At 40.5% G+C, this 16,216-nt stretch overlaps 1 protein-coding gene and 1 pseudogene across 2 annotated transcripts in view; one reads left to right on the plus strand and one right to left on the minus strand.

Annotated features, from left to right (window-relative positions):
• Window positions 1–16,216, plus strand: part of UPP2 (uridine phosphorylase 2) — a 261,689-nt gene that overhangs the window by 57,478 nt on the left and 187,995 nt on the right. The gene's annotated exons all lie outside the window — the stretch shown is intronic.
• LOC101125398 (metastasis-associated protein MTA3-like) overlaps window positions 4,682–16,216 on the minus strand; it is a 35,188-nt pseudogene continuing 23,653 nt past the window's right edge.

Here is a 16,216-nt window from a genome sequence, read left to right on the forward strand (position 1 = left end):
ATGTCGGAGTAAATCAATTTTCCCAATATATACTGTATTTTTAAAAATCCCTTTTCGAGTGCTGTTTTTTTCCTCAGTGTTGTTCTGGACATCTTTGAAAAGGCACACAGAAAGAAAAAGCAGTCTTTACAACTGCAGAATGTAATCTGGGAGGATGGTGAAGTCACCAACATCCTTTAATTGAAGATGAGTCAGTTGCTGGCAATTCATTTGAGAATCATTTACTGAGCACCATCTATGTGCCAGCCTTTGTGCTGGGTGCTGAGGACAAAAAAAAAACAAAAAACAAAACAAGACTTGATTTCTGCCCTTGAGGCACTCCAAGGCAAGAGGTTAATCACTTTTAAGTTTATAAAGACTGGTTATTTAGAAAGGGCTGAGAACTGTAATGTGTGTCCTTTATGGCCAACTCCTACACATCTCTTTCTTTGATCTCCTCTTTATTCATTTATTCCGCACTTTATCTTCTTTCTTCTTTCCCTTCTTTTATGTAGTCTTTAGATCTGTGATTGGAGCCCATGGCATGGCAAGTTAGCCAGATGTGTTCAATGGAGTCCCTTCTGAGACTATGCCAAGACACCAAGCACCTCTCTTTTGACATTTCAAGGTGTTTCTTTTTTTTTTTTTTTAGAGGTGTGAAGTGGGAAATCAGGGGTCTCACAGCCTTCAGAGCTGAGAGCCCCGAACAGAGATTTACCCACGTATTTATTAAGTGTTTCTAAAAAATTATTTTTTGCCCTCCATATACTCTGATTAAAATGCAGACAATGAAGTAAAACCTGGGGAGAGTAGAGTAGTTTCCTAGGATGCTAAGTAGATCAGTTTGGCTGGAGAGAATGCTAGACTATATATATTATGAATTGAATCATATTAAGGAATTTGAACTTTATCTTGTTCATAATAGAAAGTCAATGAAGTTTTGTGAGAAAGCATTTGTGTTGTTTTGTTTACATTTTCTGTAGAGACAGCGCCTCGCTATGTTGTCCAGGCTTTTCCATTTAAGGAGAATATCTTTCAAGTTCTGAGTCACATTCTAGACCCATTATGAGTGCTTCTCTGACCTCCTATTGCTTGTTTCTCTTCATTTGTGTTGCTTGCTTTGAAATGAAGGTTTGTGAGAAGGGGAGTGACAAGATCAATTTAGGGTTTTAGGAAGAGTAACCTTATTGTGGGAGATAGAATGGGTTGTTAGGGGGCAGCCTGGCAGCAACGGTCCTGTTAGGAAGTGATTACTAAGGTATAAAAAAAATAAGGGCCAGAGTTAGGCAGCAGCAGTTAGATAAGGCAGAAGATTTGTGGATGTGAGAAACGTGTAAAAGAAAAAATTAATAAGATTTGGTGCCTAAGTAAAGATAAGCATTAAAGGAGAAAGGAATTGAAAACAACCTATAGGTACTAGACAAGGACTTTGGAAAATGAAAATATCATTATCCAAAACAGAGCAGTGGGAATGTGAAGGTGGTTTGTGGCAAAGAAACCATGATAGGTTCAGGGCTAGACAGGTTGTCTTTGTTTTGATGGGATATATAAATAAAAGCCATATATCCAACAGGGATCTAGGAATAGATTTCCTAGGAGATCATTCTCACAGAGGTAATAGTGTGTTTTGGACCTCTCCACCTGTATATCCCACTGACACATCACAATCTACATGCCTAAAACTGAACTTTACTGTCATTCGGAAATGCAAGTCTCAATTTGCATTCCTCTTCAAGGTGAATCATGCTTTTAAGTACCCAGGCTACCAAACTCAGTTACCTCTAGTGTCTTCATCTCCCACTTGCCCCTCTCCCACAAGCAACTAGTCACCAAAACAGTGGATTCTAAGAGTCAAATATGTTGTGTGACAATTCTTATTGCCATAATTAGTACTTCCATGATTTGTTCCCTTGGCTATCACAACAGTTTTTGTGTTGTAATATTTAAATTTTCTGTAGAGACAGGGTCTTACTTTGTTGCCCAGGCTGGTCTCAAACTCCGGGGTTCAAGTGATCCTCGTGCCTCAGCGTCCCGAAGTGCTGGGATTAAAGGTGTGAGCCACTGCACCTGGCCCACACCAGTTTTATAACAGGTTTTCTTGCCACATAAGTTTATTTTTCCACTGCTTAGAGAATGGAATTCAAAGTCTTTCTGGAATGAACCTACCTGTCCAACCTAATCCCTGAGAATCTTTATACAGCCCCAACACAAAAGCCCCACCAGCTTCTTTCTTTTCTTTCATGATGCCAGGCATATCTGTGCCTGGGGTGCCTCTATTGATGCTATTTTATTATTTTGGAATACCTTTTTCACTTAAGGAGAATATCTTTCAAGTTCTCGGTCACATGCTAGACCCATTGTGAGTGCTTCTCTCACCTCCTATTGCTTGTTTCTCTTCACTTGTGTTGCTTGCTTTGAAAGCAAGAGCCTGAACCAGGGAGGTGGGAATAGACGTGGGAAGAAGCAAAGGGCATAATAAAAATCTAAGCAAAGAATTGTGGGGCATAGAGAAGGAAGAAGTCAAAGAAAAATATGTCAGTCTTGGCTGCTCTTGGTTGACTGGGAAGAATTATGGTGTACCAAAAACAAACAAACAAAACAAAACAAAAAGAAGGAAAGATTAATTTCGCTCTGAGCAGGTATGGGATGAGATACTAGCAATGAGTGTAAATTGGGCTAACTGATAAGTGAAAAGTTTTACAGAAATGAGAAGGGTGTTTCAAGCCAGAAAAAAATATTTGGAAATTATATGCAAAGAGGTGGTACCAGATGTGTGATCTCCAAAGAAGAGGCTGTTAGAAGACCAGGTCTGAGGAGAGAGCTATAAGCATGTTATCAATCTCAAAGGTGAGAGGAGGAAGTCCTATCAGCAAAAGAGCCTGTCATAGACTGGCCATGGAGGTGAAATGATGAATTTTTTAGTTTTCTTAAAAGGTAATTGTTTTGGTTTTTAAAATTTTATGAGAAATTTCCAATTTCTGAGATGTTGTGCTTTTCATTTGAGGAAACTGCTGATTCTTTGCTCAAATTGAGATTCTTTTGATTGTAAATCTTAATAATTAGTGGTATGAAAATTCATTGTTTTTCCTTCAAAAGAGGGATTCCCTTCTTAAGTGAAGATATCTAACTGAAGTTTTGTAAGAAAAAAACAAACCAAAACTAACAACCAACAAAAATTAGGCCATAGCTGAGTGCGGTGGCTCACGACTGTGGTCCCAGCAGTTTGGGAGGCCGAGGTGGGCGGATCACCTGAGGTCAGGAGTTCGAGACCAGCCTGGCCAATATGGTGAAAACCTGTCTCTACTAAAAGTACAAAAATTAGCTGGGTGTGGTGGCGGGCGCCTATAATCCCAGCTACTCAGGAGGCTGAGGCAGGAGAATAGCTTGAACCCAGAAAGTGGAGGCTGCAGTGAGCTGAGATCGCCCCACTGCACTCCAGCCTAGGTGGTAAGAGCGAGACTCCATCTCAAAAAAAAAAAAAACAAACAAAACTTGGCCATAGAATTTAAAACAGAGTTGGTTAGTAGGGGCTGTTTTTTCACATGATCTGTAACATACTGGGGTGAGGTGGTGGGCTAGAATAAGATGTGTTAAGAATTGATTCAAACCATAGTTTCTGGAAATGCTACTGTTCTTTTTTTTTTTTTTTTTGAGACGGAGTCTTGCTCTGTCACCCAGGCTAGAGTGCAATGGTACAATCTTGGTTCACCGCAAACTCCACCTCCCAGGTTCAAGAGATTCTCCTTCCTCAGCCTCCCAAGTAGCTGGGATTACAGGCATGCGCTACCATGCCTGGTTAATTTTTGAATTTTCAGTAGAGACAGGGCTGGCCAGGCTGGTCTTGAACTCCTGACCTTAGGTGATCTACCCACCTCAGCCTCCCAAAGTGCTGGGATTACAGGCCCGAGCCACCGCGTCTGGCCTGAAAAGAACCTCTTCTTAGCATGAGATTCTTTGTTGTTTTTATAGATTTATTGAAATAAAAATATTATTAAAACTACATATTTTTATTGAATATTACAAAGAAATGTTAAAAAAATAAAAAATATGTTTGTTGTAAAAACAACTTAATCCACACATATGGAAGTAAGCCCCACTACCATATACAATTTGGAATACACCCTTTTAGACTTTTCAGAATACATACACAATCACATATACATATACCTTTTCTGTAAGTGATTTGCCCAACTTCCACCATCTTATTGCCTATTTCCTGCTAAAAGTAACAAGCTACAGCAATTAACAACGACATTAATAAAGGTTACATTTGTACAGCATATCCACACATATTATGTTTCACAAGTGTTACAGGTTGAGTACCCCTTATCTGAAAAGCTTGCAACCAGAAATTTTTTGGGTTTGAGATTTTTTTCCAATTTTGGACTATTTGCATGTACATGATAAGATATCATGGGGATGATACCCAAGTTTAAACACAAAATTCATTTATGTTTTATATACACCTTATACACATACCTGAAGGTAATTTTATACAACATGTTTGGTCATTTTTGTGTATGAAACAGTTACATTGAACCATCAGAAAGCAAAGGTATCACTATCTTACCCACCCATGTGGACAATGTGTGGTTTTTTGGCATCACCCATCATTCTTGACTTTGACTTTATATGCTACTGATAAGCAATTGTTTTCTTACACTTATTCACACATACATACAGGAAAAAGTACGACACACAATTAATACAGGGAAAAAATGATGTGTTTGGGGTAACTGAGCAGCACAGTGACATCATCAGGATATTTGTACCAACTGTCAACAGCAAAACAAATAACTGTAGGCTTTCTGTCTCCACCTACAATTAAAAGGTTTGGATTAAGAGGTTACTGTACACTGTACTTTTTTTTTTTTTTTTTTCAGGTGAGAAGAAACATCAGAAGCAGTTGAGGGACCAGGAAGTGGGTCCTCTAGCAATGAGGAGACATTCTGCTGGATAGCTTTTTAAAATGTTTCCTCCAAAGTCATCTGCCTCATTAACAATGGTTTTTGTCTTAGAAGCCTCTGATTTTATTAACTGACATGACTTCTTGTTCTGTTATGAATACATGCTGCTTTCATCCTTCAATAAGCCCATCACACATTTTCAGCATGCTGCCTATAGGTACTTCTTCTGTAATGTTAAGATCAACTTCATTGTCACCATCATCTTTTTGTTGTTGTTGTTTCTTTAATTTTCTTTGTAGAGACAGGGTCTCACTCTTTCATCCAGGCTGGAGTGCAATGGCTTGATCATAAATTATAGATCATAGCTCACTGCAGCCTTGAACTCATGGGCTCATGTGATTCTCCCATCTCAGCCTCCCAAGTAACTAGGACTACAGGTGTGTGCCTCCATGCCCAGCAAATTTTAAATTTTTTGTAGAGATGGGAGTCTCCTATGTTGCCCAGGCCAGTCTTGAACTCATGGGCTCAAGTGACCTTCCACATTGGCCTCCCAAAGCACTGGGATTATAGGGGTAAGCCACCATGCCTGGACTATCACCATCATACTGATTCAGAGTCATTTCAGCTATTTCACCATTGGTTGATAAATGAACAACTGGAGACTTATTATTCATGTTAAAAATTTCTTCAATATCCACTTTTTCCAGCTTACTTAAAACAGCCTCTGAAAATATATTTTTTGCATATGTAAGAAGGTCAGAGACATTTTTTTTCTCCCTTGACTTATGGAATTCTTCAAAGTCACCACTTTGTTCATCATCAACTCTGAACATAGTGGCAGGCCAGAGGTTGTGTCAGGCATGTACACTGTGCCTTTAGTCATTGTGTTGTAAGTGTTGGCAACAGCATATATGTCATCTTTCATGCTAAATTCCTCTTGAAAATCTTCCACACCCACACCTCTGTTCACTGCTGCTAGCATATTGTTCAAGAAAATGTTTTTATATTTACTCTTCATTGACCTAAAGATACCTGAGTCACATGGCTAAATTACTGAAGTCACATTTGGGAGAAAGTACATGGTATAAACATTATTTCTGGTGAGAATTTCAACTAAGGATGAGCAGAACTGTTGTCAAGGAATAGCAAAATCTTGCAGTGATCATCTAGTTTAGCACAAGACATCTACAGTAAGCACAAGCCACTGGTACAAAATGTGAACCCAATCAGAAAAAGATTCCATGGTGATCCATCTCTTTTTGTTAATATAATAAAGAACCAGTAAGAAATTCACTCCTTGAAAACAGGGAGGATGTAAGCTTTTGCCTATCACAGTAAGTTTACACTTATGCACGCCTGCTGCATTAGCACATCCCAGCACAGTTATTCTGTCCTTGGCAGCCTTAATTCCTGTAGATGCTGTCTCATCAGCTGTAGTCAATGTCTTTCTGGGACAATAATGCCAGAGCAGCGATGTCTCATCAGCATTATAGACTTGTTCTGGCATCCAATTTTCATAACCAATGACCTTGGCAAACTCATCAAAGAGTTTCTCCACTGCTTTGTGATTAGCAGATGCTTTACCACCACAATTTTTTTTTTTTTTTTTGAGACAGTCTCACTTTATTGTGCAGGCTGGAGTGCAGTGGCATGATCTCGGCTCACTGCAACCTCCGCCTCCCAGGTTGAAGTGATTCTGAGTAGCTGGGATTACAGGCATGTGCCACCATGCCTGGCTAATTTTTGTATTTTCAGTAGAGATGGGGTTTCACCATGTTACTCAGGCTGGTCTCAAACTCCTGACCTCAGGCAATCTGCCTTCCTCTGCCTCCCAAAGTTCTGGGATTACAGGCGTGAGCCACCGTACCTGGTATGTCACCACAAATTTTTGAAAACTTAATGCTATGTTTTTTCTTAAATTTCTGGAGTGAATTTCTTACCAGTCCGTTATTATGCTAACAAAAAGACATGGATCCCCAGGGACATCATTTTTGATTGGTTTCATAAACATTTTGTACCAGCCTGTTGAATATTCACCAGTTCCCTTCAATTTTTAGTTTATCATGATAAATCTTCACTTGTTTTATGATCAGCATATTGTTAAGTGGCATAAGTTCACCACGACACTGACAGACCTACTCTTTCAGTACATAATCAAGATCTTCATTTTTAGCTTTATGCAGTGTTTTTCTATTTTTCATTGACTTCTGTTCATCACTTCAGCATAGAACTTAAACAGTTTATCCTTATGTTCCTTCAGGTCACATATGGAGGTCATTCCAACACCATACTCTTGTTTAAGACATTCCACACTTACACTGCTGTCCAGTTTCTCCAACAGCTTGACTTTCTGTGTACTTTGGATAAACATAAATGCTTCCTCTTTTGCTTATCACTGTTACCCAGAGGAGTTATCTGCAGGCACTTTTGACATGTTCAACACATTTTTACACCACAAAGCAGAGAATAAGCAAAAACCCACAGTGAGTAATGCATGTAGGTTTTGGCCTCGTGTAGGGCATCATGGGGAATCTGCCATTGGTGTGTCTGGCCTGCACATGTGCCATTTTATTAACCTTGGTGGGTGTGCTTGTGTGGGGAAGTCTGGGTATGTATGGAAAAGATGTCACAGTTAACGAGGGGCTGAGAGGGTCTTTTTTCCTTTGGGAATGCTGAAAAACTCTGTGTTATGTGCCTGTGTTTTGACCGCAACCAATCACATGAGGTCAGGTGTGGAGTTTCTATTCATGGTGTCATGCCAGTGCTCAAACAATTTCTTATTTTAGAGCATTTCAGATTTCAGATTTTCAGATTAGGGATGCTCAACCTGCATATCATAGATCTTCACTCTGTTGATCAGAAGTAAGCGGGGTAGGATTATTAGTGTCATTTTATAGAGGATGTCACTTCCCCCAAGTCTCATAGTTACTTGTGTTGAAAAGGTTGCCACTGGACTCAGGTTCTTCACACCAAATTCTGAGTTTATTTTCTACATCACCCCATTTTCCACAGGGTGGTTTCCACAGTCAGGTCTCCCCAGCCTCTACTAAGGTGTTCTGCAGAGTAGGTCAGCATAAAACTTGGATTAGGGTAGAAACTGAACATTATCATACAGTTGCCTAGTGGTTTTCTTTAGTTGGGAGAAGGGTGACCTTCCCAGCTTGATCTGCCAAATATCTGGATCACATCTTGAAGTGATGACAATGGAAGGTACAATAAGTGCTACAGGACTCCAGAGTGAGGTATCTGTACATGATCTAGCTAATAAATAATGCTGGCAATGGGCACATCTATCATTGGACAATGTGCTAATGAAAAGAAATTTGAGGGGAGATACATGATGTAGTGTAGTGGAAAGAGCGCTATTATCTTTTGTTTCTGAGACATACAATTTTCTTACGTTTTAATGCTTGGAAATAGGCATTACAAATCTTACAAATCCATGAGTCTTTGATTCGGTAAAAAGCAGTAAATGGAAACTCATTAAAAATAGCTTCTTTGTCTAAACTCTTACATTTCCCCATCTTGGGCAGGCCATTTAACCTCTCAGTGCTGTGACATGAGGTGACATATATAAAGCTCACTACGGGCTACACAGGAGGTGCTGTTAATAATAACTAACATTTATTGAGGGTTTACCCTGTTCCACTGACTATTCTTAGCACTTCGAGAGGATTTTCTCATTTAATCCTCACAGCAAAACTCTAAGGAAAGCTCTATAAATATCCCAGTGTTCTAGATGAGCAAAGTGAGATTTAGAAAGTTCAAATGAATATAGCTATAGGTTAAAAGCTGGTAAGTGGCTAAAATGGGAATTGAACCAGGTAGTACCAGGCCAGAGGCTCCCTCAAACTCCAGTGCTGTTTCCCTACTTGCTATGTGTTAGTTCACAGCATTTTCCTGATTCCTTTCCTACTCCTCTGTGTGTTTGCTAGCAGATTTTGATTTATTATCAACTCAGATGCCCTCGGGATTATAAACATGGAGCTGGTAAGGGATGGTAAACATTAGGGATGGTAAACAATATGGACCTAATTCAGTACACACACACACACACACACACACACACACACACACACACACCAGACTGACCTTTGGATTGCCTTTTGCACAGTGGCAAAAAATTAAACAACAAATCAAATTAAACAAACCAAACAAGAAAAAAACAAAAACAAAAAAACCCAGATAAACTTGCACTGGCTCTTTATGAAGTAAAACAAAGAAAAATATGAAAAAAGCAAGCTAAGGATAAAACAATAAAAGTAAAGCAAATTAAATTTATTTAAAAATCTTGTGATGTCCAAACAAATGTATTGACTTCAGCTGCCTGTTTGGGAACTTTCCTTAAGTCTGCAGTAAGAATACATATCCTAGATTGATCACAGAAGTACCTGGAAAAACTTAAAGGCAAAGGAGATACTAAAGGGAAGGAGAAGGCAGCCCAGAAGGGATTTGTAAATTCCCAAAGAGGTCTCCACCACGACTGAGTATTTCCTATCAAATAATGGGTACTTTTTCTGCCATTGTCTTAACGCATCTTTACCTTATTTCTGTGGAGAAGGGATTGAGAGTTCCATTTTACAGATTACTGGATAAAGCCTTTAGGTAGTGAGACACTTGCCCAAGGGCTTTGAAGCCTCAGCTTTTCCAGTATATTCAGCTGGGGGTAGATGTGGATATATCACAAAGCTTGTCCTCAGTCGCACTAGATCTTTCCGAAGCCCTGAACCTGATTTTATTCATAACATTCTGTTTCTTAATTTGGGGAACCCTCCGAACTGTATAAATGTAATGCCCCAAAACCCAGATCTACACCTGTATGGAAGTCAAAGGCTGTGACAACATGCTATTTTGAGCAAGTCAACCTCAACTTTTCCTTCGGGTGTGGAGAATGGCAGGAACGCAAGGATCTCTGGCCAGCTTCAATGATGGCGGGACTTTCCCGCATTTCACCTGGATGTCCTTCCTGTAAACTTAGTATTTAACGATCCTACACGGGCTCAACTCACAGAGTTGCTTGGTGGGCAATGTTGACGATATTTTTACAGCTCTGGTTTTTCTATTAATTGCAAAGTTACCCCTAGTCTGCAGGAAATGAGATGCCAAAAGGAAGAGGAGTGGATCCCTTCCAGACCTCCACAACTCTTAGATTATACTAAACCAGGAGGGAAAACCCTCTTTAGCATATGAAAGGGAAGGCAATTGTATTACTAAGCCTCACTCCACCGCCTCCAGACTTTTCTCAGTCAGAGAACAAAGGGCAAAAAGCAAACACCACTTCATACCCCTATTCACTGGAGGTTAAAAGAGACCTCCCACTATACAAAAGTGTTTCTAAAGGTCAGTTTGGGAGTGTATTGAGGAGGAGGGCACTGGCTGGGGAACAAAATGTTTACCATCACCCTCAGGCGGGCTGCTTCTGTTTTTCTTTCAGCACACGCATGAGGTCCATCAGTCAGAATTGGACATTTTCATCCCTGATTAGCTGCTGGTGGTCAAATTATACTTCCTTGGCCCTCTGAGGTCTTTTTCTGATTCTTGATTCCAGTTGAACTAAGAAAGTGGGGCCACCCTGAGCCAAGACAACTCCCAGGGAATGATTATTCATTCATATTCATTAAGTCAACAGATACTGATTGAACACCTAATGTGCATCCAGCACTGTGCTAGGCCCTGAAAGCATGTAACAATGCACAGAGCTGATACAGTTGTTTGTATAACTTCAATTCAATTGGGAAGACTGACATTGAATGATGAAACACACCCTTCATTATTTAAATACAACTGTGATAAACGTTTAAAGGAGCATGATGTGCAACGAGAGCTTAACAGGAGAGCTGCTAATCTCAGTTGGGCTGTGAGAGAAGGGGCTTTTTTTGAGGAAGCAAAAGAGTAGGAGTTAGCTATATGCCAGGGCAGTTGAGATCATGCTGGGTATAGGGGTGGGCAGCAGGCAAAAAAGGCCCCGAGTTGGAAAAAATATAGCCTGGCACAGGAATTGGAAAGAGACTAATGTGGCTGGCGTCCACAAGGGAAGGCAGAATGGGGCTGGAGACTAGGCAGCGGGGGAACTTCCGCAGGGCTTTGTACTCTGTAGGCTTTTGCATTCTGTCTCTAAAGCAATGGGGAGCTAGTTATGGGCTTTAATGAGGGAGGTGACTTATGAGGTTTGCAGTGTAAAGGAAGAGTTTTAGGGGGCCAGAGATTTACTTTGACATAGTAAACTATGTCAGAAGACGAGAAGAGAAGTTCTCAAATTTTAAAGAATTTTGCCTGGAGACCTTGTTAAAATGCAGATTTCTGATTTAGTGGGTCTCAGGTAGAGCCTGGGATTCTGCATTTTTAACAAGCTTCCAGGTGCCGTGCTACTGGTCCACACTACAAACACTTGAATCACAAAATTTTAGGTCAGGGTAGCAATGGAGATGAAGAAAAGCAGATAAATTGAGAGTTATTATGTGGGAAGTGAGTGAAAATATCAAGATATCTTGCAGGTCTCTAACTTGGGTAACTGAGTGGAAGGGGGTGGTATTTACTGAGATAGGATTCACCAAAGAAGAAAGAGCAAGTTTGGGTGGGAGGTGAAAAACTCAGTTTTGGATACGTTGACTTTGATGTGTCTTAGGAATATCCAAGTAGGCAATGGTACATATGGATCTGAAACTCAAGGCAGAGGAGGAAGCTGGAGATACAAATTTAGGAGTCATCAATATGTAAATGGTAATTAAAACTATAAAAATGGATACTATCAGCCTAGGGAGCATACAGCAGGGGTTAAAAACTCAAATTTGGCCTGTTGGCCATCTGTTGGCCTTCTTTTAAATATCTTGGAAAGAGAAGAGGACCAGGACCAAGCAAGAATTTAACAACTCAGTGGGATGAGGATGTCAGCAAAGAAATCTAAGAAGATACCAAGTTGGAAGAAAAACCATGTCAATATCCAAGAGTTGTTTCCTTTCTTTCTTACTAACAGAACAGGTTTTAGACTTGAAGATGGCTTTAGATCCAGGAAAGCAGATCCTTCCTTAGCCCCAGTAGCTGAGTCATGATTATCTAAACCATACATGATCATCTCGTTCCACTTTACCTGAAATTCTTTCAGCAGTGGGCTCTGGCCAAATTCTGACCAGTGAGATAAAGGAAGTAGGCTTGGATGAGTGAAGATTCAAGGTAGGCATTTTTCTTTCGAATAAAAAGGAGAACAAGCAAAGAGCTTCATGGTACCACTGCCTGCATACACCACCACCTCAACCCTTTTCTTCCTGCTTGGAACTCAAACGCAATGTCAGAACAATGTCAGACATCATAGGACTGAGAAGAGATAAGATAAGGGTGAAAACAGCTAAGGGTGGCAGAATAAAAAAACTGAAGAGTACCTGTGTTGCCAGAGCTGAGCTAGTGACTTGCTCTGGAACTACCTCTCTTCAGTCCATGGTGTTAAGTGAGATGGTAAATGCCTATACTGCTTTAGCTACTGGTAGATGGTTCTGTCACTTGCAGCTGAATATATTTCTTATGTTAATTAGTGTATATCTTATCATGACATTGAGTAATGTAGTTCTGGAGCTAGATAGACATGGTTCAGATAGATACAGTGTTTTACTTTGGACATTTTTTGTGTTTCCTCAGTTTCCTCACCTGCAAAATGTAGATACTAAATATTATCTTTCTCAAGAACTCTCATATACTGTTGGTGGGAGTGTAAATTAGTAAAGCTACTTTGAAAAGTAATTTGGCAAGATTTCCTAAAACTGAAAATATATATAGCCTAAGGCAATTCTACTTCTAGGTAAATCTTAGAGAGACTGTTGCACAATGCATGGAGAGATGTGTACAAGATTATTCATTGAAGTTTTTTTTTTTTTTGTATTAGGAAAGAATTAGAAACAGTCTAGATATCTGTCAGGAGGAAATACCTAAGTAAGGTACAGTATATTGATATGATCACATACAATGGAGCAGTTTAAACAGATGAACTAGCTCTCTCTATATATATCAACGTGGATGAATCTCAGAAACATAATGCTGAGTAAAAAAAGCAAATTGCAGAGTGAGACATACAGTATGATTCATTTATATACAGTTTAAAAGCAGACACTATACTACATATTTTTACGGATCTGTAAGTCTATGGAAAGTAGATTGGAAGGACACACATTAGATACACTTGGGGATGAAGGATAAAGAAGATAAAAAATAGGGGTCATGTCTAGACAGATGATTATATCATGCCCGTAACAGAAAAGAATGACTGATTGAATCAATTCAGCTCTGAGCCTCTGCAGCTCAACTTTAGATACAAAATAAAACAAAACAAAACATAATAGTATTGCTCTTCCAGGATTAAGTGACATAATAGCCCAATGTCTGGCACATAGTAAGGGTTTAACAAATGGTGGTCATCATTATTATTATGCTCTCCTGCTGTGCTCTGCCTTTTTGCTTTCCATAGGCTCTTTCTAATACAATAATCTTAGAAGGGGAGTGTGGTTGGGTACTTCTCTATGCACCTAAATTTCCAGTTCTCATTTATTAGCTTGAGGGTTATAAAAGCCAAAGGCTTGGTTTGGGGCCAGGTATTGATGTGCATTGAGGCTACTCTAATGGGTTAAAAAAAGTGCTTCCAGGCACATACACAACGGCAGCCCACATCAATTCACCAAATAACCACAAGAAGAGAAACACCTTACTAGCATAAGTCCTTGCATTTTGCATAAGTAGCTTATATTAATCAGGACTAGATTGGGCAAAAATGGAAATTTATTGGTGAATAGATGAATTGGGAAGTTCAAGAAAAATAACTGGCTTCAGCTTTCTAAACTACACTGGGGAATTCTCATTGCCTTGCACCTAATTCTGCTATTTCCACAGCAGTTCTGTTGCTTGCAGTGCTCACTCCCAGCTACCATTGCTGAATCAGTTCTGCAAGAAACTAAAAGAAGCTCTGACTCACCTAGATGGAAAAAGGAATTTATTGGAAGGACACTTCATAGCTTACAGAATTAAATGAAACACTGATGAGCCAGGTCTTGGGAAGAAAGAGGAGCAGGAAGCTACCGAATCTTAGTCAGAAATATACATACCTTCTTTCCTTAGGTCATGCCATGGGAATAACCCCATTTCACCCACCTAGAGTCTCTCTGTCATTCTCCCTGGAGAGTCTAATTGGCTTGGTTTGGTAGAGGGCCCTGTGCTTGACTTTTTTTTTTTTTTTGAGACGGAGTCTCACTCTGTCACCCAGGCTGGAGTGCAGTGGCGCGACCTTGGCTCGCTGCAAGCTCCGCCTCCCGGGTTCACGCCATTCTCCTGCCTCGGCCACCTGAGTAGCTGGGATTACAGGCGCGCACCATCATGCCCGGCTAATTTTTGTATTTTTAGTAGAGATAGGGTTTCACTATATTGGCCAAGTTGGTCTCTAATTCCTGACCTCGTGATCTGCCTGCCTCAGCCTCCCAAAGTGCTGGGATTACAGGTGTGAGCCACCGCACTGGGCCTTGACTTTCCTATTAAGACTGCCTAGATGGGTGGATCACCTGAGATCAGGAGTTTCACATCAGCCTGGCCAAAATGGTGAAACCCTGTCTTTACTAAGAATACAAAAATTAGCTGGGCACGGTGGCAGGCACCTGTAATCTCAGCTACTGGAGAGGCTGAGGCAGGAGAATCACTTGAACCTGGGAGGCGAAGGTTCCAATGAGCCAAGATCATGCCACTGTGCACTCCAGCCTGGGTGACAAAGTGAGACTCTGTCTAAAAAAAAAAAATACTTCCTAGGATTGGAAAGCTGCTTCCAAAATAAGGGGTACGGATGCTGGTTGTCTTAGTTGGCTTGGGCACCAACTATAACAAATACCATAGACTGGTGATTTAAATAACAGAGACCCTTTTCACAGTTCTGGAGGTTGGAAGACCAAGATCAGGGTGCTGGCATGGATGAGTTCTGGTGAGGACGCACTCTTGGCTTGCAGAAAGCTGTCATCTTGCTGTGTCCTCATGTGGCAGAGAGAGCGCTCTGGTAACTTTTTCTTCTTTTTATAAAGGCATTAATCCCATCAAGAGGACTCTTCTCTGATGACCTTATCTAAACCGAATTATCTCCCAAGGGCCTTATCTCCATATACCATCACATTGGGGTGTTAGGGTTTCAACATGTGAATTTTGGGAGGTCACAATTTAATCCACAGTACTGGCCTAGCAAAAACATTAGCTGTCTACTACATGGCTAAAGTAGTCTGCATCTTATCAGAGAGTTCCAAAGGTCACAGACTGAAAGATATATTATAGTTTCACTATCAGCTTGCTTAGTGACTTGGGGAACTTAACGTCACAATTCTATCTCTTCCTTCTTTCACGCTTGCAAAATAGTGTTTGAGACACATACTTTTTTTTTTTTTTGAGTCAGAGTCTCGCTCTGTCACCCAGACTGGAGTGCAGTGGCATGATCTAGGCTCACTGCAACCTCTGCCTTCCAGGTTCCAGCGATTCTCCTGTCTCAGCCTGCCATGTAGCTGGGATTACAGGCATGTGCCACCACACCCAGCTAATTTTTGTATTTTTAGTAAAGACGGGGTTTCGCCATGTTGGCCAGGCTGCTCTCAAACCCCTGACCTCAGGTGATCCACCCGCCTCAGCCTCCCAAAGTGTTAGGACTACAGGTTTGAGCCACTGCACCCGACTCCTCACTCTTTTTTCATGTCTGAACCTGCTCCCCTGGCCCAGGGTGGGCATTTGTCCCAGGCAAAGCCAATGATTGTGGCTCTGTCCCACCAGGGTGAGATTAAGTCTGCTTGGAATTCAAACTCTGAGTGGAAACCCACAGAGGTGAAAGGTCATTTAGATAGTTATCCAATGATAACTGAGAAAAGCACCAAGAACTGAGTTCTTCACACTTGAACTGCTGTTATTTCTGTCCTTACCAACCCTGTTTTCGCAGCTCTCCTGATCTGTGAGTCAGCCCAGAGGCCTTCCAATTAATCTTGTTTGCTTGTGGTGGATATAATCAAAGAGCCTTAGTGAGTCAAGCTACCTCAAAAGTTTGCTTTGAAATTAAATAGGACAATACATGAGAGGCAATTAGCACATTACAAAGGATATAATAAATGCTCGAGAAACGTTAGCTAGTATTATTACTACAATTTGACTTCCTACTTGGATTCTACATGGTTACACAAATAAATCCCTACTTATTACTGAGAAGTTAGCTATAGGGAGTTGCTCATGTGAGAAGCAGACTTCCTGTGAACTGAAGCCTACACATCAGTGTCGACTCTTATGCCTTTAGTCAGGGTAAGAATCAAATGCAGAAATTCTACTCAATAGGTTGAGTTGGG

Source organism: Gorilla gorilla, chromosome 11 (genome assembly GCF_029281585.2).
Source record: "Gorilla gorilla gorilla isolate KB3781 chromosome 11, NHGRI_mGorGor1-v2.1_pri, whole genome shotgun sequence".
NCBI classification, from domain to species: Eukaryota; Metazoa; Chordata; class Mammalia; order Primates; family Hominidae; genus Gorilla; species Gorilla gorilla.